This window comes from Heteronotia binoei, chromosome 21, assembly GCF_032191835.1.
Source record: "Heteronotia binoei isolate CCM8104 ecotype False Entrance Well chromosome 21, APGP_CSIRO_Hbin_v1, whole genome shotgun sequence".
NCBI lineage: Eukaryota > Metazoa > Chordata > Lepidosauria > Squamata > Gekkonidae > Heteronotia > Heteronotia binoei.
In genome coordinates, this window is record NC_083243.1 from 140,919,107 (window position 1) to 140,946,799 (window position 27,693).

The 27,693-nt window shown below is 42.6% G+C and overlaps 1 protein-coding gene across 4 annotated transcripts in view; it reads right to left on the reverse strand.

Moving 5' to 3' along the window:
- Nucleotides 1-25,668, reverse strand: part of MICAL2 (microtubule associated monooxygenase, calponin and LIM domain containing 2) — a 290,110-nt gene extending 264,442 nt beyond the window's left edge. For 3 of the 4 annotated variants that reach the window (XM_060261098.1, XM_060261097.1, XM_060261099.1), the window contains exon 1: nt 25,413-25,658. The gene's annotated coding sequence lies outside the window, so the exon portion shown is untranslated. Of the gene's footprint in view, nt 1-25,412 lie in introns of all 4 variants that reach the window. The other variant, XM_060261096.1, reaches the window with a different exon arrangement.
- Nucleotides 25,669-27,693: the final 2,025 nt, after the last annotated feature.

A 27,693-nucleotide genomic window follows, 5' to 3' on the forward strand; every position in this document is an offset into this window, starting at 1 on the left:
TGACTACCTCTATGGCAGGTGTTTCACAATTGCCACAGACCACAAGCCGCTGCTGGGCCTCCTCACCCCAGACTGCCAGACACCACAAATCCTGTCACAGCGCATCCTGAGGTGGAACCAGTTCCTCAACTCGTACACGTATAAGCTAGTCCACCTCCCTGGTAAAGCAATGGGACATGCAAACACCCTCGGCCACCTTCCGCTGCCCTCGATGGATCCCGACCCAGTCGCTGCCCACCATGTAATGCTACTGGAGACTCTACTGGAGAGGCCTCTCCACGTCGCTGAGGTAGCTCGGGCCACAGGTAGAGACCGCATCCTCACACGCGTTTTCAACTGGGTGGGAATGGGGTGGCCCATGGGCAAACTGGACACTGCATTTGCATCCCACCAAGAAGAACTCTCCATACACAAAGGGTGCATTCTCTGGGGTAGCAGGGTGGTGGTTCCCCCCCCCCCCACTTCGGAAGCAAGTGCTCGAAGCCTTGCACGAGACGTACCCGGGGATAGTGCATATGAAGGCCCTGGCACGTAGTTATGTATGGTGGCCAGGAATGGACAAAGAGATAGAGGGGTGGATTAGAAGGTGCCTACCCTGCCAAGAGTCTTGGCCAGATCCGTCCAGCGCCCCCGTCCACCGCTGGGAGTCCAATAGTGTGCCGTGGTCTCGGCTACACCTAGACTTCGCGGGGCCATACAAGGGCCAAATATTCCTTATGCTGGTGGACGCCTACACAAAGTGGTTGGAGGTGATTCCCATAGCTTCAACCTCCACCGCGGCCGCAGTCAGAGCCCTACGAAGGGTCTTTTGCACCCACGGGATCCCCAAGACCTTAGTCATGGACAACGGGACTGCTTTTACCTCCCGGGACTTCCAGGAGTTCCTGAATAGGTACCTCATCCAGCACATACGGTTTGCTCCCTTCCATCCAGCCACCAACGGCCAAGCAGAGAGCACATGGTGCGCACCACCAAGAAGACCCTGGGTCGCATGGTACAGGGGGATTGGGACCACTGCCTGGTAGCCTTCCTATTTGGGAACCGAATCACCCCCAACCCGGTCACCAGTATAAGCCCTGCAGAGCTGCTTTTGGGGAGGAAGTTGACCACTAGCTAGGTTGCATCCAGACCAGGCCCCAGGACCGCCGCAGCTCCCCCGAGACAAGAAAAGCCGCTAGGGGGTTCTTTCCAGGGGATCCGGTCTATGCAAAGAACTTCGCAAGTGAGCGGGAGTGGTTACCAGCCTGGGTGTTGCGGGTCACCGGGTCCCACTCTTACGAGGTCTTGTCGGGGGGGGGGCAGATCCTTAGGAGGCACATGGATCAGCTGCGCCGCTGCACCTTGCCGGAAGAACAGGCAGAGACTGAGGGAGCAGGTAGTGGGGTAATAGCAGCAGCGCCACCAGAAGCCACCCAGCCAGTGCCGGCCACGCCGGCTCTGTAGGCAGAGGAGCCTAGCAGCAGCTGGAGCAACCCCTCCCCTGGGGGGGTGCAAGGAGAGGCAGCTGCAGGCACCGGACAGCACTCTTTTGGCTTCACCCCACAACGAGAAACCAGCGGCCCCCACAGCCACAGCAGCCGCTCCAGTTCTCCAGATAAAACCTAGGTGGTCGAGTAGGGAACAAAGGGTACCGGTTTACTTGAAAGACTATGTTTCTTGAACTAGGGGGGGGAGGAGTGTTGTGTCTTGCAATTCGGTCCCTGAATTCACAACACAGCGCGTGTGCGCGTGCGCAGAGGTGACCAATGGGAGACCGAAGGTCACCGGATGTAAGGACGTAAATACCCTCTGCCAATGAAGATCTGTGACGGGAAGTTTAACTGGCCAGGATTGGACCTGGCCAGGTAAGAGGGTGTTCCAGGAGATGTATATAATCGGGGACCCGGCCCTGCCATGTTCTCTTTGTGATGTACTCGCCAATAAAGCATGTTGCCTTCTACAAGTCTAGTAACTCAGTACATTACACTGGGCAACAATGGGTGATTCCCCACTAGGACCTAAACCCAGGTTCTTTCAGAGTTTGAAATGGAACTATTTACCTTCCATCTGCCCCTGATTATTTCTGATTATTTTTTCTACATCACCGTTTCCCCCAGTTCAAATTGTCTGCCTTTTCCAGGTTATTAATTCTACATTCAAGCTTAGTCATCAACAGAGGGGAAAGGGGAAGAAAGAAACAGCTCTCCTTTAGGAGATCCAGAGACTGAGTAAGGGAAGACCTTCTCAGTTTGGTAGAGGGCCCTCCAGAGTACTAAGGGGCAGCCAGACTTGGGACTCAGCACCCAAAAACCCTTGGGATCAACACAGGAAAAAGCTAGGCAGGAGAGCTTCATGAGGAAATATATCCTCCTCCCAATGAGAGAAAACTAATATCTTGGCAATTTGACATACGCTGCCCACTCAACTCTCTCCACAATCAAGAAGGAGGGTTAGAGGCACCCACACCATATTTGAATACCTCAAGTGCATCCAGTGTGTGTGGGTGGGGGAGAAGATGGGCTGTCGGTAGCAACTGCATGGCTCACAACCCAAAATGGATGACAAAGAAAAGAAGGGGGATACATATTATAGAACCCTCCTACTGAAATAAGAGCTTACATGTGGCAACAGACAGCAGATCGGTAAACTTGCAGGTGGAGGCATAAGGGGGCTGAAAGGTTCCAAACTGAGTTAATGCTTCTACACTAATCTACCCTGGGATTGCCTCTGAACATGCAAGAAAGCCTTGGGGCAAACATCATTGTGATAACCTGGGACAACAGTGGGGTAACCCCAGGGCAACCTCAATTGAATATAGAAATGAAAAATAACCTGAGATAAGACCAGGGGTGAACCTGAGTTCAGTGTAGAATGTTTGTTCAGGGACAAGGTTCAACTAATATTAAGGGCCTAGTAGGAAATCACCCTATGTTCATCTATGGGACTATTCCCCATTAAAATACTGTCCCACTTGTCAATGAAAAGTGTACCAGGTTTTTCCCACTACTCAAAAACCCCACAACTGTTTTACAGGCTCCTTCCTTGCCCCACTGTGCCTCTCTAATCCTCAAACTCAGGATTACAGGTTGTAAAACCTCCCTATTTCCTCCCTTTTCTTTTTTATCAAGTGCACCCTCTTGCTGATGTGTGCGTGTGTAGTTACTTAGAGAATTAGTACTCAGGTGCCCAATATAGGTTCTGTATACTTTTACTTATTTTATTTTGTGTCAATAAAATTATCTATGTCTATAATCATTTTCTCATTCTCTTTCTTCCTAATTTAATTGTGGGGTATCCCCACTGCGCTCTACATTGGTATACACAGACCTACAAGGCCTGCATTATTTTCTGGAATCCTTTTTAAAAAGCTCATTTCCTGTTCTCTGGGTCTAGTTTGGATAACACTATGCTCACTAGAAAAGCCCCGTGGCGCAGAGTGGTAAGCTGAACTACTGCAGCCCAAGCTTTGTTCACAACCTGAGTTCGAACCCAGCGGAAGCTGGTTCAGGTAGCCAGCTCAAGCTTGACTCAGCCTTCCATCCTTCCGAGGTCAATAAAATGAGTACCCAGCTTGCTGGGGGTAAAGTGTAAATGACTGGGGAAGGCAATGGCAAACCACCATGTAAAAAGTCTTCCATGAAAATGTTGCAAAGCGACATCGCCCCAGAGTCGGAAATGACGGTGCTTGCACAGGGGACTACCTTTACGCTCACTAGAAAGGCAATGGTTGTATGGTATATCTTGGTGTAACACAGGCTTTACTGACTCCTCGTTAAGAAGGTCACAAAGCCTCAGTGCTCACAGAACCAGCAACTGACCAGATCTGAAATGATAACAGTATAAAAAGAGTACCTGTTTTTCTGTACAGCCCTCCCTTCCCAGAAAGCCAGTCACAGCCCTAGAAAATGGAGCCATCTTCTTAAGGCACAAAACTGAGTCCCTTGCCGAGCTACCCCACCCATACAACATTAAATTTTCCCCTCACTTCCTCCAGCACACCCATATAAAGTTTAAAATTATTTAAGTTTAAAATTAACTGAACCCTGCTTATTTCACTTCGCAGAATGTTCATAGCCTCCATGCCTTCTTTAGTAGCTTTTGGAACGCCCTTTGTAAAATTATTAAGGCAATTGTCTTAGGAGACAGGCAGCCCAACACTTAAAATGATGTTATCAGAACAAATTCTATGAAGTGAAGAATGCATCAGGCCCTGCAGCAGAAATAGAATAGGTGGAACATATGGTTGCCAGGGCTTTTTTTGAGCAGAAACACACAGGAACGCAGTTCCGGTTGGCTTGGTGTCAGGGGGTGTGGTCTAATACACAAATACATTCCTGCTGGACTTTTTCTACAAAAAAGCACTGTGTGAAACAATGGTGATGTCAGGGGGTGTGGTCTAATGTGCAAATAAGTTCCTGCTGGGCTTTTTCTTTTAAAAAGCCCTGAGGATTGCCAACAGGTCTGCAAATAAATGACCTGCCCCTGTAATGGAAATGTAATGTGTGGAATTTGGCAGGTGAAATTTTTAATAACATGGAAGGAAAACATCTTCTTAAGGATCTAAGAACAAGACTTTTTTTCGGCAGGCAGTTGACAACCCTAGTTATACATTGGCAGACAAAACACAGAAATAACTGGGCAAACTATATTTAGTATTTCATAGTATACATCTGTACTCTGACTGTTCACTAGTAATGAAACAATTCAATATTAGAAATTCTACTAAATCAGGTGTTCTCACAACAAACAGGCCAAAACCAGGCCAAGATCTCCTCTCCCCATATATGCCCTGCAGATCAAGAATTTCTGGTTGTCCCCGGCCCAAAGGATGTCTGCCTAGCCTTGCCAGGACAAGGGCTTTTTCTACCCTGACCCCAGCCTGGTGGAACATGATCCCTGGTGGAACACACCCCGGCCTGGTGGAACATGCCTAGGGCCCCTGCGGAACTTATTGCTATTCTGTAGGGTCTGTACAATGGAACTGTTCTGCCAGACCTTTGGCTGAGGCGTCAGGCTTCCTTCTAGCCCCCTTGCTGAAGTCAATGCTTCCATCATATATGGCCCAAATCTGACATTCCTTACAGGCTCAGTGGTAACAGCTGGAACCATGCAGTTATATACTTAAATTATGCTGGTTTAAACCGATTTTAATTACCGTAATTTTATTTGTCTGATATTTTGAAACCTTATTGTAATCCACCCTGAGCCCATTAGGGGAGGGTGTTTAGGTAAATTTAAGAAGGCTACCTTGCGATTCTTTAGTGATACTGGGGTTCCCATCTCCTTTTCTCAGAAAATGCAGGGCCCATCACTAGATTCAAGACAGTGGATGTTGAAGTCTGTGCTTCAATATAGTTATTTTTTGAAAGATGGTTTTATTTAGACATCTGCTTCTCTATCCCCAGAGAACATTTTTTGTTCAGCTTAGCATTTAAAACCTCTTAAACAAAACCTTAGAGAACTTAAACTGAGCAGGGCCCTGAGGCCTTCCACTGCCCCCCCCCCAAAAAATATGACTTCATTAATGCTGCCTGTATTGGGGGACAGCATATATAAAAGCCTGCATTTTTTTTTTTAAAAAAAACTTTTTATTTAACGTAATTTGAAAGGAAAATCTGATGCATATTAGAAAAATTATTTAACCTGCAGAAAACCACAGAAAACCAGCAGCGTATGCTGCTTTTACTCTTGCCGGGGGAGGGGGGATAAATAGGCCCTTCCCCTACCGCCATCTTGTCTGCCTCCTGCTTCAGAGCACAGTAAAAGTAATGGAATAAGTAATGGTAAAAGTAATCACAGCATCAAAGTCTATGATGTTCAGACTGGGTGTCAGCCACTGAATTGGCTAACCTACTTGAGTTTATACATGGAACACAACACTTCAAAATGGGGGTGGGGGGGCAGAGATTGATCATTTCTCTGTCCTTTGAAACTGCTCCCAGTCCTGTCTGTACTTTGCTCCCAAACAAGGCTTATAGATATACCTACCCTGGTTGTTTGTATAAACTCAGTCCACAGCAATTAGCAAAGATAAGCAGAAGGTCCTGGCAAAGAACAACTGAAACACTTCTTTGCTTTCTTCCACACACATCTTACACTGCACATCAATGGGTCTTCAAGATAGTTAGGAGAATACTGCAGGATAAAGATTAAGGAGATGACTTCATCAGCCAATCAAGACTGTTTAGTCATCTGTCACTGCTATATTCTGTGTTGTCCTTTTATCCCTATCCTCATACATCTGTTCAGACTTATGTACATGCACAGTTGGGACAGCAGTGTTGGTGCTGAGGGACCAAGTTGCTCTCCTAACAGATGGACTTGTTCAGGCATTAATCAGGATTATCAAGGTATTTCAACTGTTTATATGCAGATGAAGAGTCTCATCCAACCTATCTAGATATTTCCAAGGGAGCAACAGAAATGTTTTTCATCTCCTCCTTTTACACTGTTTCAATTTAACAATTTTCAAGGGCTTATTTCAAAAGGCTGTGTGTGACTGCTGAAACAATCATTATGAAATATGTTCTGAAGTTGTAGAGAGTTGGGTTAGGAGGTTGTAGAGAACATGTAATATTTGCAGTGACTCAGAAAAGGTATGCTCTGAAGAAGAAAATCTAGGCTAGATCAGATTATCAAATATTAAGATGAGAATCCCTCCCAAAAAATCAGTTTCAGAAGAGGTTCATAAATGTGCTCTTTTCCATAGGTGCACATATTAGATATGCAACAAACAAGTCCTCAAAGTTAACTAAACAAAGCTCCTGCAAATGTTTCACTAGCACAGCCAAGTTATAACCTGCAGATTTAAGGTACCTGAGTAGGTTTTATTTTCAGGCAGTAAATCCAAAGAATTTGCTTTTCTCTCAAACTTATATCTATAACTTAATTTTTTAAAATCTAAAATACTAGACACCTTCTGTTAGGCTTTTATTTTCATGTTTGCTTCACAACCCTATAATCCAGCTTCAGGGTTCCTTTATTTCTTTCAGCACATAATGTTAAGTTCACCAATGGATACAACGGTCCAAATTTAACATTATATTATAAAAAACAGAGTTAGGGTTTTCAGTTGTTGAATAAAGCAGTACATCTCTATGTACAAACCTATTATTAGTGCAGCAAGATAAAATGAAGTTAAATGCTACAAGAAAGCTATTCTCAGCTGCAAAATATTTGACCTACAGAAATGTCATTTTATGTATAAGAGTAGGAGCTCAGTATTATTTGTCGAGTACACAAGCATATGGCACAATTTATACAACACACGTGCATTTTTTTGTACACAATGGTAATATCCATGCCGGGGGGGGGGGGGGAGCATGATGTGCACTTAGCTGTTCAAAATTACAGAAATATTCTTAGAATTAAGAACCCATCTTTCACAAGATTAGACCTTACAAGTACTGGGAGCATTGCTAAATAATGCAGTGAGACTGATTCAAATAACTCTAACAATGAGGACAACACCATTATCAATTAATACAGTCAAAGCATCCCAAAGACTCCAGAACCAAACTATCATACCTCGGTGTGCACACATTAGTTAGCAAAGAGCAAGACAGATTTCCTTTGGTTGGTAGTTCCACAATCTTGATGCTATCACACAGAAATCCCTACCCCATGTAGCCAACCATCATACTTAAGGCTGTGGCAATATATGACAAAGAAAACTGAGTGGATGATTTCACAATCAAGATGTTCCTTAAAATTTGGCACAAGATTATTTAGCAATTTGAAGATGAAAACCAAGCATTTCATATTATACCTTAGAACAAACTGGAAGCCAGTAAAATTATGTGAAAAATCAGTGTTACACAAGAGGACCTGTCCTTTTACTTCATGACTCTCAAGCTTACTAAGAAGCCTTTGATGAGGAACTTTATCAAAAGCTTTCTGGAAGTCAAGATAAACAGTATCTATTGGGTCTCCTTTGTCCACATGTTTCTTCACCCCCTCAAAGAAATGTAACAGGTTACTAAGGCAAGATCTTCCCTTGCAGAACCCATGCTGAGTCTTCATCAATAACTTGTGTTCATCAATGTGCCTACTCATTCTGTCCTTGATAATGGTTTCTACCAACTCTCCCGGTATTGAAGTCAGACTGACTGGCCTGTAATTTCCTGGATCTCCTCTGGAACCCTTTTTAAAGATGGGGGTGACATTTGCTGCCTTCCAGTCCTCAGGAACAGAGGCAGATTTCAATGAAAGATTACATCTTTTTGTCAGAAGAACCACAAGTTCAACTTTGAGTTCTTTCAGAACTCTTGGATGTATGCCATCCAGACCTGGTGACTTATTAGTTTTTAATTTGTCGATCAGTTGTAGGACCTCCTCTCTTGTCACCTCAATCTGACTCAGGTCTTTCAACACCCCTTCCAATATAAGTGGTTCTGGAGCAGGCAACAGTGAAAATGGAGGCAAAAAATGCATTCAGCTTCTCAGCCATTTCCCTATCCTCCTTCAGTAATCCTTTTACCCCTTGGTCATCCAAGGGCCTCACTGCCTCCCTGGCTGGTTTCCTGCTAATATATTTGAAGAAATTTTTATTGTTGGTCTTTATGTTTTTTGCAATATGCTCCTCATAGTCCCTTTTTGCCTGCCTCATCACAGTCTTGCATTTGATTTGCCACAGTCTATGTTTCCTTTTATTAATCTCACTAGGACTAGCTTTCCACCGCTTAAAGGAGTCCTTCTTACCTTTTACAGCTTTCATTACTTTGTTTGTTAACCATGCAGGCCTTCTCTTATACCTGTTTGTACCTTTTGTAACTTGTGGTATATATTTTATCTGAGCGTCTAGAAAAATTTCAGAATTTGTGTGGGCTGGGAAGAAACCAAGGATCAAAATGAAAATTTTGACAGATGCAAAAGAGAAAGGTGGATTTCAACTACTGAATTTAAAATTATATGAGGAAGCAGTTTGTTTAGTGTGGATAAAAGAATGGATAACGCTGTTAAACAAAAAACTCTTAGTGCTGGAAGGTCACGGAAATAAATTTGGCTGGCATGCATATTTGTATTATGGAAAAAAGAAGATGGGCGTTTTTTTCTCTCACCATTATATAATAATTTGCTAAGTACATGGATGAAATACAAGAAATATGGGGATGAGAGAAAACCGTTATGGATAGTGCCAGCTGAAGTAATAAAAAAAATGGCTGAGATAGGTGAAGAAAAGTGATTGTCATATAATCAATGATTAAAATACAAAGTGGCAAAATAGAACTGAAAACTGCTGAAGAGTTGAAGAATAAATATGATTGGTTCCAAATGCAACAAATAAAGAGTTTGGTGGATAATGATATCAAAACTGAAGGAATAAGAAAAGAACAAACAGAAATGGAAAAAGTTCTGCTTGGAGATAATGAAAAATTAATTTCAAAAATATATAAATTACTGTTAAAATGGTCTACGGAGGATGAAGTAGTAAAATCTCAAATGATTAAATGGGCAATTAATGTAAATAAAGAAATACAGATGGAAACTTGGGAACACTCGTGGAAGAATTCTATGAAGTTTTCGACGTGTCATAGTATTAAAGAGAACTGTTTCAAAATGATGTATAGATGGTATATGACTCCTAAAAAATTGGCAAAGATGAACAATAAGATGCCAGATAGATGTTGGAAATGTAAAAAACATGAAGGTTCTTTCTACCATATGTGGTGGACTTGTGAAAGAGCAAAAAAGTATTGGCAGATGATTCAGCAAGAAATTTCTAAGATCTTGGGATATGAATTTAAGAAAGTTGCAGAGACTTTTCTTTTGGGATTACAAATGGAAAAATTTCCAAAAGAAGATAGAACTGTAATTTGGTACTTGCTGTCAGCTGCTAGGAAATTATATGCACAGTTGAAAAAATACCAGAGAAATGGGATTGAATTATAAAAGTTATCACATGGAGTGAAATGGACAAATTAACAAGAATATTAAGAGACTATGATTTAGAAGTTTTTAAGATGGAGTGGGAAAAGTTTAGAAGATATGTAGAAAAAGAATGGAAAATAAAAGGACATTGGACAATTTTTGATAATGATTAAGTTTTACAAAGAAGAAGAATATAAGTTTTTGTTTTAATAGTTAGGGGTACCTTTAAATATTAGCATTTTAAGTAAATAACACCGGTGGGGACAAGTAACGGGGGAGGGGTGGGTAGAAAGTAATATATGCGGTAGATAAAAGAAGTTATTAAGATGTAAGAAATAGATTTGTTACCATATGTTACCAATAAAATTGTTTTAACCAAGTGGTGGGATCACTTTTACATCTCTCACCAAGTCTTGGGCAATACTTAGGACCAGGATCGCCCCACCTTTGGTAGGTTCTGTGACCATCTGCTCCATAGCACAGTCATTGACAGCATCTAGAAACTCAATCTCTTTCTCTCAACCAGAACACATATTGACCCAATCAATCTGCGGGTAGTCAAAATCACCTATTACAACACAGTTTTTACATTTGGCCACTAGCTTTAATCCTTCCATCACATTATAATCGTCCTCTATCTTTTGATTTGATGGACGATAACAAACTCCCATAGTTAAATTTCCTTTTGGGCCCTCTATTTCGACGCAAAGCATTTCTAGAAGGGAATCTAATTCTCTGACCTCAGTCTTACTGGACCGTATACCCTCTCTGACATACAGAGCCACCCCACCTCCAACCCTTCCCTCCCTATTCTTCCGATATGACTTAAATCCAGCAATCACCGTGTCCCACTAATTCTCCTCATTCTAGCAAATTTCTGAAATTCCCACAATGTCTATGTTTTCTCCCAACACTAAACATTGCAACTCACCAATTTTACTTCGAACACTTCTAGCATTTGTATACAAACATTTATAATTTCCCAGGCAAGCTAGGCCCGCAACTTTCCTCCTGCCGCCTTGAGACATTGGCAGACACTCCATACTGTTTGTCACCATCTCAGTGGACAACTCTGATCCATTACCCGGTAGAAAATCCTTCATCTCTTTGAGAGGAGTCCTCCCGAACCAGAGACATTTAATCTCCTGACAGCTTTCCCCCAAGGTTTATTTTAAAAACTGCTCTGCCACCTTTCTGATTTTAAGCACCAGCAGCCTGGTTCCATATGGGGACAAGTGGAGACTGTCTTTTTTGTACAGCTCCCGCTTGTTCCAGAAAGCATCCCAGTGCCTAACAAACTTAAACCCTTCCTCCTTACACCATCATCTCATCCACACATTGAGACATTTAATTTGTGCCTGTCTCTCCTGCCCTGCACATGGAACAGGTAGCACTTCTGAGAAGGCTACCTTGGAGGTCCTGGCCTTAAGTCTCCTGCCTAGCAGCCTAAATTTTTCCTCCAGAACCTCACAACTGCATTTCCCCACATCATTGGTGCCAACATGCACCACGACCACTGGCTCCTCCCCAGCACTGTCTATCAGCCTATCTACTACACGTGTAATGTCTGCTACCTTCGCACCAGGCAGGCAAGTCACCATATGGTCAGTACGCGGTTTTGCCACCCAGCTGTCTACTTGCCTAAGGATCGAATAACCAACTACCAAGACCCCCCCCTCTCTCCCTGCCCAGGAATGGTTCCTTGGTGTGAATAGATACCCGCTCACCAACTGAAGAAGAGGTCCCTTCTGAGGGTGCATTCCCCTTATCCTCAGCACGGTGCCCTGTTCCTTCTCAACCCTCATGCTCCCTGGCAGCAACGGGGCTGCCACGTTCAGAGTGGGGCTCATCTAATACGTCCCCGAGTGCCTAACTGACTGTCTCTGTTTCTCCAGGTCAGTCACCTCAGCCTCAAGGGTACAAACTCATTCCCTGAGGACCAGGATCTCCTTGCATCGAGAACACACCCAAGACTTCTGTCCTGTGGACAGATAGTCATACATGTGACACTCACAGCAAAACACTGGAAAGCCCCCACCCCCCTGCTGGCATTCTACCTTCATGATAGCTTTTTAAAAATATACAGTCCCCTTTTAAATCCTGTTTGTTTATGTGGCTCTCCTTCTGGAGCGTCTACACACCTTATTGGGAACACAAGGAAAATCGGGATCTGGGTTCCTGGTCCTTACACAGCCTCCAGGCTAAGAGCCACAGGCCAAGAGCCCTTTACCTCTCGCCCTTTAGCTCTTGGCAAAGGCTCGCGCCTCTGGCAAGGCGCAACTTAATAATGCATGAATGTCCTTTAGATGAGTATTTTACCTAACAAGTTGTATTTGCATGTAAATTCTTTAATAGATTTAACAGACAGGGATTTATATTATGGTCCCTTAGTTTATTTTTGTCCACAGAGTCAAACGTACTCTTCAGATCTATAAAAGCTACATAAAGCTTCCCCTTTCTTGTATTCATGTATTTGTCAGCCAGAAAAGCCAATGTGACACAATGATCAATAGTAGATATTTAAAAAAAAACAACTATTTGCTCTAGGCCAATAATGTTTTCCAAATGTATCCAATCTGTCAGCCGACGTTCTAAATGTTTGGCATATAGTTTGCCCATAATGGATAATAAATTAATGAAGCAAAAATTCTTGGGAAGATTTAAATTACTTTTTTATAGATGGAGACAATGATAGAGTTAAGACAGGAATCTGGGACTGCTCCGTAATGGTCAATTAATGTAAATAGGTTGGCCAAAAGCTCGAACCACCAGACTGCAATTTTTTAAAAAAATCTCAGCAGGGAAACCATCTATTAACTCAATAATTTCATCAAGTTTAACAGGCGGCCAAATAGGAAGATCAGAAAATATAGAAGCGTCTATAACGGTAGAGGGGATGACTTGATCTTCAAAGATGGTAGAATAATGGTCAACCCATGTTTGTGGAGAAATGTTAGGGTTGACAAATGCTCAAGGCTTTATGCTGTCTGAAACTAATCTCAAAAAGGATTTACTATCATTAGATTTTATGATGTAAAGGAGTTGGTCCCAATTATATTGAAAATACTTTTTCTTCTTATTTGCAATTACCTCTAAGGATTTCTTACTTTCTAAATAGTCATGTAGCTTCTGTGGATTCCTAGCATATTGAGCTTTCTTAAATAAGGCTCTTAATTTCTTTTTCCAAGAAATAACAGTCCTAGTCAAATCATCTGGACATATTAGGACTACCTAATTTCACCACCTCAGCTTTAGCGCTGCAAAGATTCATCAGCAAGGCAAGTTTAGACAGGGCTTCGGCAACTGTGTTTGAATTTGTAATTGCCATTCCTAATTTTTTAAACCCCTCAGACTTAAAAAGAGAAATGAAATCACTTTCTTGAGAAAAAGAACACTTTATCCTTTTCATGACCTCACAAGAAACGTTTTCATTGAGATGGTATAGAGTTAGCTCCCCTCGGATTCATCTTTAAGGAGAAAACTAAGGGAAGAGGGTCACTTTCAGTACGCGATTCAATGGAAATGTTGTTAATAAATGGGAATAGATTTGGTGAGCATAGACAATAATCTATCACACTGCAGCCATGAAGGGATACAAATGTAAATTCACTGGCAGCCGGAAACTGGAGGAATCCATTAACTATTTGGATATCATGTTTGATATAAAATTTTAGTAGGCTTAAACCAGCTTTATTAAGTAGTGTATCCTTGGAATGGTAAATCAGACCAAGATGTAGAGGTAGGGTCTCTAAGTCCTCATAGTCCAAGAAGGAGATCCATTTTTGATTATCAGAGCCAATTCGGGCATTCAGATCACCCACAATCATAATCTGGGCTAAAGAGTACTACCTGGATATAGACAAAACATATTCAGAAAGTTTCTCCAAATAAGCAGTTAACTCTAGTTCATCTAGACAGAATGTACACATTAACCATGATTAGATTAAGTGCAGTAAATGACAACAACGCATGGGCTACAGGTAGGCAAGGAATAAAAGCAGATTCTTTGACTTGTAAATTGGATTTCACCACAATTGTTAGACCTGCTTTACATCGGCCTTTCGAGTGAATTCTGTAAACAGGAAGATTAAAAACTCTAAAATCCGCAAAGTTTAACATTTCTGTAGACCATGTTTCCTGTAAAAAGATACAGTCAAAAGATTTTAGGAAATTAATAAAATCCAAATCAGACAGTTCATTTCTCCAGCCTGCTATATTCCAACACTTGGCTTAATCTTAGTCACTGCCCCTCAAATATTGCCCCATTAATTTTAATGGATAGGCACTGTTCATCCTGGGTCAGAGCTATTCATCAGAACGCAATCTGACAGCTAAAACTAAAATAAGTTATTAGCAGGGCTTTTTTGTAGCAGGAACTCCTTTGCATATTAGGCCACACCCCCAGATGTAGCCAATCCTCCAAGAGTTTACAGTGGGCCCTGTACTAAGAGCTCTGCAAGCTCTTGAAGGATTGGCTACATCAGGCGGTTGTGGCCTAATATGCAAAGGAGTTCCTGCTACAAAAAAGCCCTGGTTATTAGCATTCATTCTCCTTATTGTGTGATTTTTAAAGTATTTATGGCTCTCGGCTTTCTGGTACCATAGAAATGTGTGCCATCCTACCTTTAGATTGTGTCCTTCAATCTTCAACACCCTTATATTCTGATAACAAGTTTTATTAAATTTAACAGGGAAAATTAGGGAATTGGGGGGAAAGACTTAAATAGGTGGCAGGGCCAAGACGAGGGGCTTTTTGTTTTAGTCTGGAGTTGCACAGACTGGAGAAAGACCTGTTTGAGCATTGAGAGCTATGAGGGACAGAGTTGGCGACAAATAAGGCTCTGTTCTGAGGAGATTTTTATTTTCTTTTTAGAGGCCAAGTAAGCCTCTGGCGACAGCTCCAGTTTAGGAGTACTGACAGGCCAATAGTCAGACTCCTGTGTAAAATCAGAACATCATACACATACATATAGCTGAGGGGTTGAAGTTTGGTTATCAGAGGGGAGAGCCAGGACAGACAAAGGCTTCAGACAAAAAGGGGCTTGACTCTGAAGTTCTGGGTTAGTGATAGAACCCTGAGGGAGAATCAGTGTCCAGGGGTCTGGAAGCAGGGTCTGAGGTGGACCTTCAGGGATAACCAGTACCTCAGGGCTTGAAGTGCTTTTGAGTGTGTGGGACAGTATAATGCCAACCAATTTATACTAGGCACAGCTGATTTTTTATTTTATTTGGGTTATCCAAACTTAGGATAACCTAAACTTCAGTTCGTTCGTTTGAAGGCTCAGCCAGTCTTAATAAGCACCCAGTGGGAGCGCTGTGGTTTTCTTTGTATACTGTAAAGTTTTGCCAGCTAATTTATTTTATTCCTTCATTGTATTTCTGTAAATACATTCCCATCCCCTGCCTTTGAAAAACCAATAAACCTTTTCTTTCGGTTTTAAAAATTAGAAACTTGTATGTGTGCAAACCCACCTCTTAATTTTGAATCTTGTAGGTTTTTTAATTTAATGCTTGTTTTTTTCTTTAACCAAATAAGCTTAGAGACAATCCTAATGAGGTATTGGAACATGTTTTGTTTATGCGTACTGGAATAGTTTGGAATAGAAATAGAATTTTAGGAAGAATATTCATTTTAATGCCAGCAATCCGTCCCATTAAGGAAAGTTACATATTACTCCCACTATTCATAGCTCTTTCAAGCTGTTTAAATAATTTTATATAACTATCCTCCCATAAAGATAGAGCTTTATTCAACAATTGTATCCCCAAATATTTTACTTTGTTTGTGATTTGGAACCCTGATTTCTGTTCTAATTCTAATCTTTGAGTATTCATCATATTTGCTTCAGCCTTCAGGGAATAATTCTGATCTGTTGGAATAAATGTACAAGGATATCTCGTATAAAGAGGATACCTTAATTGACGATGCTCTAATCATCCAGCTCCATGGTATAAAATTATTTTAAAAGACTGTTTTAGAGCTTCTTATCTGGTGGATATAACAGTACATAATCTCAGAATGGTGTAGAAATCACTGTGCTTTCAAACTATGCCAACGGAGCTACTTACTGGACAATACTCAAAAATACCAGAGGAACAATGCAGTTGCGGAAGTTCAGTAGAAGATCTTCTTCACTATGTTTTGGTTTGCCCTTTATACTAGTAGCCTAGAAACAAATTCCTGGCTAAGATATTAGAGACTTTACAAGTGGGGACCTACAAGAAACCTGCAGGGAGGGTGTGTCCTATCCCTCCCTTTACTTACTTTCCTCTTCCTCATTCTCGAACAGTCTTCCTCCTCTTTCTCACCAACGCTGCTTCTGTCAATCCGCCCTACCTCTTTTTCTCTCAATCTCCAAGGCACCATTCCACTGGCCTCACAGGCCGTGAGCCACACAGCTTCCAACCTCCAAGCCTCTTCAACCCCCCCCCCCCACAGGTCTCAAAGATCAAGAGACACACAGCTTCTGATCTTCAAGGCTTGCCCCCCCACACGCACACACACACTGGTCTCAGAGGTCAAGAGTTGCACAGCTTCTGACCTCCAAGACTTTCCTCCCGATACTGGCCTTGGAAATCGAGAGCTGCACAGCTCCCAATCTCCAAGCCCCACCCCCAACACACAATGGTATACCTATCACTGAGCCAGGTGCAGTTTTTGGACCCAGCCCCAGGGTTGGGACGTGTTCTAGGCCTGGAGAGCCTCCTTGTTGCCATTGCCACCACAGCCAAGTCCAGAGACCCACCAGCACACTAGCTTAGAAGGGAAAAGTAAATGTGCAGATAAAGCCTTTTATTCTGGAAGGAATTTAACCTCCTCCCCCAATGTATTTTTTTAACTTTTTAGATATTTCTGCACACCTAGGGGGTCAGCCAAGTTTGCAGAAAAACCTGTTTGGAGTAAGTGTGCCCTCTGTTTGTGGAAATAAGTATCCACAGGCAGAGGGGACTGTTAAGAATTAGATATAGAGATATTCCTTTTCCAATTCTGACATATTAGTATTTATGCTGTCACATATTGATTCCTTTGTCCCCTATAGGAAGGCACTTTCTGCTCTAGCTGCTAGGAAAATCAGTGCAAATTTCTAAGGCTGCTGTCAAATGAAATATGTAACTTTTGAGTCTGAATTAGAATTTTTAGAGATGAATGTTGTATTAGAAATTTTAAAATTCCGGGGCTGTAAATATGATTTAACTTCTAAAGGCCACTGACAATATACAATAAACTTCATTACTTACTAATGCCAGTCATATGCACTCAGCCTAACCTACCACACAGGATTGTGAGGAGAAAATGGAGACGAGAACAAAGTAAGCTGCTTTGGATCTCCACAAGCAGAAAAGCAAGCCATAAATGAAGTAAATAAATAGAACTAAATAACTGAGCAACCTATAAAGCAAGCCAGATTAAGACTGGGTGAAAGCCCTTCCTAGAGGGCCAGCGTGGCGTAGTGGGGGAAAGCAGCGGCCTCGGATCTGGCTTGATCAACCGGGTTCGATTCCCCGTCTCCTACCCACAAAACCTGCTGGGTGACCCTGAGCCAGTCATGTTCTCCTCAGCCCCACCTACCCCACAGGGTGCTTGTTGTGGGGAGAGGAGTGGGAGATGGTTGTGACACGCTTTGAGGCACCTATCGGCAGCGAAAGGCAGGAAACAAGCGCCAACCCTTCTTCTTAGAGAGCCAGTTTGGTGTAGTGGTTAAGTGTGTGGACTCTTACGTGGGAGAACCGGGTTTGATTCCCCACTCCTCCACTTGCACCTGCTGGAATGGCCTTGGGTTAGCCATAGCTCTGGCAGAGGTTGTCCTTGAAAGGGCAGCTGCTGTGAGAGCCCTCTCAGCCCCACCCACCTCACAGGGTGCCTGTTCTGAGGGGAGAAGATATAGGAGATTGTAAGCCGCTCTGAGTCTCTTTTTTTGAGCAGGAACACACAGAAACACAGATCCAGCTGCCTTGGTGTCAGGGGGTGTGGCCTAATATGCAAATGAGCCCCTGCTGGGCTTTTCCTATAAAAAAGCCCTGAGTTTTGGACTCAGTGCCTGCAGCTGGGCTTTTCTTTCTCACTTTCAACCATTCCAGAAACCCCAACAATGATTTTATGACAGACTTCCAAGACCTGTAGAGTACCAGAAGCATGCTTAAATGTGGTCTCTTTCTCAATTAAGTTTAAACCTGCCAACACATTCCAAAATACAGCAGCAACAATGAAAGCAACTGACTACAGTTCATAAGATAGCTCACAGCTACAGAAAATTTTTTAAAGTATCAATATTTAATTTTTTAAAATGCAAAGCTTTATAGTTTTCTTCCACAAAACTGGGCATAAACAAGTCCCTGTGGTGAAGAATTCCATACTTTCTGGGATGCCACTAAAAAGATTCCGTATTGTATCACACTGCCTGTCAGTCAATCACCCATAATAAGAGAACCCTAAGCGAGTATGGAGTTCTTACTGACAGATGGGCTTGCTTTGTTTTCCTCTGCTTTTCATCTCACCTCAGCAGAAAGCTTAGCACAGCTAACAATACCGACCACACAATACATTAAAACAGCAACTTATAACATTCACCAACATAAGCAATCATCTAGCAAGGTTTTTAAAAACTCACGTGAATTCATGAGCAAAGAGAGAAGCCAGAAACAAAACAAACAAATCAAATAAATGTGTGTGTGTGCATAGACACACACAAATGAACATATGAAGCTGCCTTTTACTGAATCAGACCCTTGGTCCATCAAAGTCAGTATTGTCTACTCAGACTGGCAGTGATTCTCCAGGGTCTCAAGCTGAGGTTTTTCACACCTATTTGCCTGGACCCTTTTTTGGAGATGCCAGGGATTGAACCTGGGACCTTCTGCTTACCAAGCAGATGCTCTACCACTGAACCACCATCCCTCCCCAAATCAATCAAATGCCTGAGTGAAAACAAATGTTTAGCCAGACACCTAAAGCTCCATAGCCAGGAAGCTAGGTGCCAGGCAGATATTTGTGAAGAAGTTCTGTTGCTGAGGTCCCATGACAGAAATAGAGTCGTCAGGTCTGTGCTGGAAAATATCTGGAGACTTTGGGGATGGATCTGGGAGACAGAGAGGTTTGGGGAGGGGAGGGGCCTTAGCATGGTACAATGCCATAGAGTCCACCCCTTCAAAGCAGCCATTTTCATCAGGGGAGCTGAACTCTGCCAGCTGGAGATCACTTGTAAAAGTGGGAGGCTGGCAACCCGAGAGAAAAGACCCTGATCAATTCCTCACTAGGCTTGTTCCGGCATCGGAGCTCTTTTCCCCCTGAAGCACAAGATGCCCTGGGGCTGCAACTCGACTCACCTCTTTCCCATGGCAGGCAAGATCCTCTGAAAACCAGTTTCTGCTTGCAGCAGGAAAGAAACAAGGCAAGTTGCAGCCCCTCAGCAGCTTGTGAGAAATTGGATGGAACCATCAGGGGAAAAAGAGCTTTGACACTGGAACAAGCCTAGTGGGGAATCGGTCCCTGTCTCTAATAATCAGCGAATACACCTCTATGGGTAAAGGTTAAGCAGTGGGTCAATGAAATACCTTAATTGATCAATACATTCCCATATGAGCAAGCAGTCCTTAAATAACACCAGTCCTAGTCTTTACACCTATATAACACCCAGCATTTGAACTGTGGTTGAATAAACAGCCAGTGCAGCCTTCAAGACCGCAGAGCCATATGGGAACTGGTGCCCATCAGTGTTTTTGGACCATCTTCTGAAACTCCAAAATTGCCTTCAAAGACAGTTCCATATAGAGTTCATTTCAGTGGTACACTCTGGATTAGATGAAAGCTGGAATAACTGTGGCCACATCCTACATATCCAGGAATATCAAAGGGTGATTAACATATCAAAGAGTGATTAACACATGGAATTCACTGCCACAGGAGGTGGCGGTTACAAGCATAGCCAGCTTCCAGAGGTGATTGGATAAGCATGTGGAGCAGAGGTCCATCAGTGCCTATCAGCCACAGTTTATCATTGGAACTCTCTGTCTGCGCCACTGATGCTCTGTATTCTTGGTGCTGGGGGTGCACAGTGGGAGGGCTTCTAGTGTCCTGGCCCCACTGGTGGATGGTGGACCTCCTGATGGCACTTGGGTTTTTTGGCCACTGTGTGACAAAGAGCATTGGACTGGATGGGCCATTGGCCTGATCCAACATGGCTTCTCTTATGTTCTTAATTGCAGCTGTTACACTGAATGAAGATCTTCACTTCTATCTGCAAACACAGATCTAAAATGTAACCTGAAGTGGTAAATCTGCTCTTTCAAGTAAAGCAGGGGTGGCCAAGGGTAGCTCTCCAGATGTTTTTTGCCTACAAATCCCATCAGCCCCAGCCCCAGCCAGCCCCTCCCACTGATGGGAGTTGTTGGCAAAAAACATCTGGAGAGCTACCCTTGGCCCATCAGCCCCAGCCCCAGCCAGCCCCTCCCATCAGCCCCAGTCCCAGCCAGCCCCTCCCACTGATGGGAGTTGTCTGGAGAGCTACCCTTGGCCACGCCTGAAGTAGAGTGCTACACCATTCAACACAGGCCAACTCCTCCAATTCCTGGTTAGCAACAACGCATTACTTATTGATTGAGCTTCAGTTAATTGACTCTCATCCATTTGGATATTATTCAGGACATCCACTATGTCATTTGATTCAGCAGAAGAGGACAAGAACCAAGTGTCATCTCACTACATACCTATAACTTGTATATATTAATCAGAAGGAAGGAATCTTTTAAGATCTCATAGCACAAATCCTAGGAGTCAAAGCAGGCATTCCCCAATGCTACCATCAGCCACCCAAGACAGCAAGCACCAGAACAAAGTGCCATGGATTCTCATCTTAGTCAACCAAGTCAGAAGGATACTATGGTTAATAGTACTGAAACATATTGAGAGGACAGAAGGATCAACAAGGTTACACTCTTCTCTCCCAGCAAGTCAATTTTCCTACAGCTATGCTTTTATACATTTGAAAAAATATTGCTTCTAATTTGTTTCTTCACACAAGGTATCTTTCTACATCAATTACCAAGAGGTTCTGCCTCTAAGGGCAACAAGATACTTCTTTACCATCAAGATAAAAATACTTCACATTGTTAATTAGAGTTTAGCACTCCTGGGAAGCAAGCAACACAAAGTTCTTCTTTCCATATCTTAAAAAAAGGAACCAAATTGGACTGGTTAAAAAAACTGTGCAAGATTCATAGCAAACTGGTAGAAAAACAGGGCAGAATTCTGCCCTCAAAGATTCCCCTGTTCTGCAACATGCTGCTTCATTGGCATATGGAATAAACAGCTAACAGAAAAGTTTCTGCTCCCAAGAATATGTTTCAACTCTGACCTGATGTGACCATCTCTAGCAGTGAGAACGTCATTCAGATTCTATGATCAAATTGCTTTTTGGCTGTGATTATTAGTCTGGGTGCCAATTGTAAAGAGTTTATGTACTATCTGCTCAGGTCTCTAACCCGCTGTACCAAGCATGTAAGTGCTTAATATGTGGCTCATGAGTATAATGACAAGCTATAGTAGCACTATGCAATGAACAAAACAAAAAATCCCAACATATGATTTTATTCAGGTATCATAGACAATGCTGTCACAAACACTGAGATCAATGACATAATTCTAAACACATATTTCAAGCACCAGTCCATCTCCCTGCCTAGTAAACACATTTAGGAAGTGACTACCATTTTATAACATTACCACTCAGCATGTACACGGAAGGGAACTCTAGCTAGTCATGGTTCCCCAATTAGTTTACTTGTATGAAGCATATCTGTTGCATTGATAGTTTATAGGGGAATAGCTTAAGACATCATCAGTTAATAGTTTTTAAAATTAAAAAGCAACAACCCAGATAGATTAGAGTCAAGTGTGTATTCCTCTCTACTGAAAACAAAGGGAGCCAAAGTTACCCAACTTTTTCAGGGTTGGGTCCATGATGGTAACACAGCCCTAAGATTTTAGGAGAGCTGGAAACAGAAAGAGCAATTAACATGCATTGATCCAAGTTGTTAAATGTTGTACTGAGGCTCCAGGATAAAATATTGAGAGAGAAAGGCTGACAAAGGACTGAAACCGTGAGGAATTCTGGGCTATTGGTCCCTTACTCTCTCGGAGACAAGCTTTGCTGGAAATTTAAGAACTCCACCCAAGCAGCTGAACAGAAGGGAGAACAGCAGGAAGGCATTTGCCTCTGAGGAACTATACCTTATTATCTTCATACAGCAAACAGTGTGGGGGAGTGAATAAAACTTTTTTCAGCCGTGTTTGTATTATGAGTATTTGTGAATTAAGGATCATGAGTGGTTAACAAGTTACGATGATGACTATTGCTAAGCATGTATTTTGATAAATGTAGGTTGCATATACACTATGTTATGTAAAAGTATAATTATTCTGATGTTTTTTGACTTAACTAAGATTTTAGGTAGCTTCCCATACAGCTCACCAGAAAATCAAGGGCCCTTATGGAAAACCCAATCCATAGCTTAATTAAACTGAAATGTTGCAGTTTAAACAGATTCTGCTATAAATTCCATTAAGAACAATGGGGCTTATTATTCCTACATGCAAGCCTTTAGGGCCAGTGTTCTTTTCCTGAACACATTTACTTTCAGTTTAGAAAGACTTTATTACCAAATGTCTGTGAGATGACGGTCTAAAATTATATGCTTAGTACCATTAGGGGCTTCAGGATTAAAGCTTTATGCTGCTATTTTAGGCATTATCACTGAGTTCTATGTTGCATAATTTTCCTCTTTTAATGCTGTAGATTGCCTTGGGAGCTGAGAGTGCAGCTATTTATTAACCAAATTATTCAAACAAGCACCATCCCACTGAATATTATATATCAGTGATAACATCATATTATGCCTCCCTCCACCCACAGAATATTTATAAGCCTAAACTTGAGCAAGCATTCTGACAGAATTAGCACTGCTTACTCAGTAAGTCTTTCTACCATTAGGGCTAAGGAAGAAAGGTGGATGTGCTGTGTAAACATTAAAAACATTATGGACCTAAAAGACACCATTAGAAAAACCAAGGCTTATTTTTAGAATTCACACTATTTTACCTTCCCGCCCCCCCCCCCCCGCCACAAAAGTTGGAAGGGGTTTCTTATATGCAAAAGGGTCATCTACTCAAGCATCTGCTATTAACTTTATTCATTTGGAAAAAGACTGTCAGCAAGTCTTTTTAAAGTAACTTAGAGTGTATAAAGGAAATACCAGCAGCTGCAACATTTTGTCTTAGAATCTTAATGTCCACTTTATTCAAAGATATAGGAAAAGAGCAGTGTTGATGTGTAAAGCCAGAGTCTACTAAATTGATACGATACAGACATTTTCCAAGTGATGCAACAGTATTTCAGATGGTAAACATGACAGGTGACAAAGGTCATTAATTTCAACTATGTGCCTACTGACCACCACCATGACCCATTTTAAGTTGAGTTGGTATGGAGGGCTCCCATACCACCTCTGAAGTCAGAGAGCAAAAGCTGTACCCCAAAAAACAGGATGTGGCATGAAACAATCATATAAAGGCATATAAAGAGAAACCTAGCAGTCATTAGACTCCCTATACTTTCAGTGACTGAGGAAAGGAGCATCAGGAATTTAGAATGACTTAAAAAACTCATCCATTTCCCCCACCCTCTATAAAAACTAGCCAGGCACACACATCCCTAAATAGACATACCATTTCACACTATGTGGAGCACACTTGTGGAAAGAGGTGTGCTGATAGAGAAGACTAACAAAAAATACTCCAGCAAATGCCATAAGACATAGTGTTAATGTTTCAAAGAGCAAGTAGGTCACTATTTTATCTTTTAAATAATCATTACAAACTGTACATTGTGCCATGTGCTTGGTGAAGAACAAGAGTTAACCTATCAACATGCTTTGGCACAGGCTTTATTGCTGGGAATTTCTGTAGTATACTGCGCAGATCTAATCAGACTTGTAAAGGTAGTCCCCTGTGCTAGCACCAATTGTTTTCGACTCTGGGGTGACGTTGCTTTCACAACGTTTTCACGGCAGACTTTTTACAGGGTGGTTTGCCATTGTCTTCCCCAGTCATCTACACTTTCCCCCCAGCAAGTTGGGTACTCATTTTACCGACCTCAGAAGGATGGAAGGCTGAGTCAACCTGGAGCCAGCTACCGAACCAGCTTCCGCTGGGATCGAACTCAGGTCGTGAGCAGAGGGCTCTGACTGCAGTACTGCAGCTTTACCACTCTGCGCCATGAGGCTCTTAATCAGACTTAAACATTCTAAATCCATTTACTCTGGTGGATTTAGAAGGGTGTAACTCTGTTTAGGATTACACTACTAGTATAGTATACAGGCTTCTCTCCATCTTCTATAACAGAGAGAACAGCATGCTCACAACTGCCAGTAAACAACCTCTGACTTCCCTTCCACACCCAGATAGCTTCTATCTACATTCTTCATCTACCGCACCTCATTTTCCCTTTAAGTTTTACCAGTGACAGCTCTTTGCTATCAGCAGCACTAGTAAAACTTTATGAGTAGCCTAATAGAAGTGTAAAGAAAACTTCAGAAAGGCCAGCATCACTTTCAGGACACTCAAAAGTATACTGGCTGCATTTTAAGGAAAAACTCCATCATTTCTAGGATTAACATAAAAGGATCACAAGCCAAGGAAAACAACTCATGAAACAAAAATGACTGACATTCCTGTGTTTCTCTAAATTGTGGCAGAAGATAACAGACTCCTGTATAAATGGAGGCTCCTAATAGAATATCAGACAGGCTCCACTTGTAATTAGATATTGCATTATGGTTTTCTTCCACCTTCTGTCTATAATCATCCACTTCCTAGATATTTATGTTTGGACTAGAAACTCCAGGAAGAGAATTATTATGACAGTGTAGCATCCAATACTGATGCTTGGATCCTCATAGATACAACCATACTTCCTAGTAAAAAGCCAGAAAAGCTTAGGCTGTGGAAAGGGCTTCCTGGGAAATCCACCTGTTTTAAACCAAACTACTGGGGGGGGGGGTCCAATAGGGGAAGAGGGAGAAAAAAATGCAGAAGCGCTGTCTTTTCTCTCGCGCGTATGAACAGCAAACACGCCCGCTCGCCTCCCCCCTTTTTTCATTTCCGCCTCTGTCATGGATGTGGCTTTTGGTTTGCGACTCTATCACGTCCTGTTGCGTTTCAGTCCAGGCTTGTATTGCTAAGCAGCGTCAAACGAAGTTCAGAGTCGTCCTGGCAAGAAGCTACAAGGATTCCCAACTGCGAGAGATTAGGTCCCTCATTCAGCGGGGAGTGATTGGAAAGAGCCCCCCCCCCCGCCGCCGCCCTCGCGTCTCCTGGCCAAACACCACCTGTGCCGCCACCAGCAGCGACCGGGTCAGAAACGCCTGGGGAAGACAGACTGCCTCGGGAGGCGCCACTATGAGGACAAGTCCCCCCCCCCCCCCGGCGTCCGTCCCTCTTCTAGAGAGTGTCCCAGAGGACTCAGAGCTCTCGGGCAGGGGAAAAACAAACCCGAACTGCGGCCACTTACCGAGGGCGCCGCTCAGCAGGTTAGCGAAGCCGGCAGCTCTATTAAGAGGCGGAGAGAGCTGGAGAGTGTAGGGAAGCGCGGCTGCTTTTGCGGCCGGACTCTTCTCTTTTCCTGCCTCGTCGGGACTTAGCGAATCCGCCCGCGCGCTGCGTTGCGCGAGGCGGCGGGAGCGGCTCTGGCGTCAATGACTGCCTGGCTGCGGGCCTGAGCCGAGAGCTGAGCGACCGGGCGGGGTTCTGGTTGAACTCTCTCAGCCAATCAGGCGCGGGCAGAAGAGAGTCCTGTCACCGCGGGCTTGCACGTGGGAGCTAAGTAGGGAATGCTGGTGAGGCCGCCTTATTTGCATTGCCTGGGAAGCAGAAGGGTTCTCCTGGGCCTCAGGCTTGAGCGGGAGCGTATGCTACGTCTCGTTAGAGCCTCCACGCTTCCTCAGGGCACTGCGCGTTGGCTCTGGAAGGAAATATTACTCCTTAAACTCGTGCTAGGTGGGATTTCCGCCGAGTCTATGCAGCCAACAAATTCAGAATGGAAAGCGTTTCGTGGCCTGTACCACGTCGGGCTGCAGGTGGGAGAGCTGAACGCTGCCCAGTGCTGCTGAGCCATAATGACTGAGAGAATTAGTTGCGTTCTTGGAAGGATCCAGTTCAAATCTCGGACCTCTCACTAGCTCTGTAGATAGTTCTAGTAAGCGATTTCTCCTGTGCAGGATACAGGAATAGTAGTATTGAATTGCATTACAAGGCTAAGTAGCCTCGTTGATCCAAATAAAAATCCAGGTAAAATACCCCATACCAACTTAAAAAAAAATAAATAATCATATCCATCCAACCTGATAAAGTTCTGGAGAACTTGAAAGCTAGCACACGGGTTTGCAGCTTCTTATTGGACTTTATAAAGGGTACTACAAGGATCTTTATTTTGGGTATGTGAAACATGCTGTAGATTGGAAGTACTACCACAGTTCTAGATGATTTTTAATAAAATCCATGGCAAATGAGCAAGCCTTGCAACGCTCCTTAAAAAAATCAATGAGGAGGCTCAACTTCGAAGCTTGGGTAGACTCCCCTCACCTCTTCACAGAACACATTTTATAATGTGGATGGAAGCCATGATGGAGAAGGCCGGCCCTGGTTGACATTAGGCAGACAACGCAGAGTGGTAGCCTGGTGACCATCATTGGTACATGGGAATGTATGGGAGGAGACAGTCTTTCAAATATGCAGCCCCTGACTGTGAAGAGGTCTCTGATTCTGCTAATCCTAAAGTGGCCTATATGGTCTTAGATTGCATTTATGTAGGCTGAGCCTATGATTTTTTTAAAAAATCCAGAACAAGCCTTGTTTCTATTTATGCATGCATTGGATACTTTCCTTCATCAATAAGTTCCTTAACCAAAGGTCTTGAGAAAAGTCAATAAATAAAATACTGTAACAAGATTCAACATTAGGAGAAAAACAACTCGTTTTAAAAAACCCACTATTGTTAAACATTTGGCAACATAATGAGTTATTAATTAATCAGCATCTGCCAGCAAAGATGAGACCACTGAATGTTCAACAGGTAGTTAATACTTGTTCAGAACAGGTATAACCAATGATTTTAAAATTCACAGATCACAAAATGAAATAGGATGATCTATTGTCTCAATTGTACCTGAAATATAACAATAAAAAGTGGCAAAGTGCCCCTCCTCAACTCTACAGTTGGCCTACAATTGAATCATTAAATGGAAATCAGTTCTTTACCATTATGTTGGAAAACAAGTGTGTAAATTCTGTACTACAAACTTCTGCAAGCCATGATTTACTCTAAAATAATCCTTCCAAAGTTAATTAAGGAAGGGTTTGCTGGTTAAACCATTAGCAATTCTGAAGACACCCCATGAAAGTTGATGGGAGTGCAGCTTAGCTATTATTTATGTATCAATTCAGTTAAATACATGCACATTTAAATTGTAGATTGAATAACATTAAGCTGAGCTAATTTGTTATATAATAAGTAATTCTAAAACGAGCTTACTGTAACTACAGCAGCAGCAAATGTATTTGTTTGTTTGTTTGTTTGTTTAACTTCTAACCTGCTCTCCTAAAACCGGCTCAGAGCAAGTGACAACAATTTGTTGGGGTGTGTCTATCAGATATAAAATGATTCCAGCATATCCAACAAAATCTTATCAAATTTGACATCGCAGATTTGAATACATTTACCAATAAAATGACACAGATAAATCTCAGAATTTGAAAATTTAAGTCAAGATTCTGAAGTCTGACATATTTTTGTA